Source organism: Penaeus monodon, chromosome 21, assembly GCF_015228065.2.
Source record: "Penaeus monodon isolate SGIC_2016 chromosome 21, NSTDA_Pmon_1, whole genome shotgun sequence".
In the NCBI taxonomy this organism is placed as follows: Eukaryota; Metazoa; Arthropoda; class Malacostraca; order Decapoda; family Penaeidae; genus Penaeus; species Penaeus monodon.
Window position 1 is genome coordinate 12416288 of NC_051406.1, and position 624 is coordinate 12416911.

The 624-nt window shown below is 43.6% G+C and overlaps 1 pseudogene; it reads left to right on the top strand.

The window, feature by feature from the left end:
- The window catches only part of LOC119586569, a 1217-nt pseudogene extending 659 nt beyond the window's left edge, over positions 1-558 (top strand).
- The last annotated feature ends 66 nt before the right edge of the window (positions 559-624 follow it).

Here is a 624-nt window from a genome sequence, read left to right on the forward strand (position 1 = left end):
GGGGGGGGGGGAGGGGGGAAGGGCGGCAAACTACTCTGTGATCTGTTGTTGGGTATATTCTGGGCTTTTAGCAAACCCCAGTGTACAGACCATCCACTCACTGGTGCCCTTTTCACTATGAAGGTTTCCAGTCTTATTTTCAGCCTTTCATTTCATAGTTTTTTTCATGGAGCTATTATATACTTATTCTAATATAATAATTAGAACGCTAGAGATCAATACATGGACTAATGGATTCCTTAAATAAAATCAACAGGATCTACAGGTGAGCTTCAGCAGTCTCTGTACCCACCATCCAGTGCAGTGTATTCGTCTCCAGAGCCGCTGCATTCTTCGAGCGACGGCCACGTGCCTGATAATGAACCGCAGCTCTTTACACAGCCTCCCGATGTACTGGAGAAGATCCCTTCGAAAAGAAAACGAGGTAGGCTATGGGTTCTAGAACTGAAACACTATTAACATGAACTTACACAAATACACATGATTCAATATTTTTGACGGATTATAATAACAGCTTTTGCTTACTCAGTTCGAGGTCCTAAAAACTGGAGTTCCTGATCCGGCTCTGGCAGAAACAGTCCGCCCGTTTTTAAATATCACGGGGGATTCCTGGTTATAAAAAGG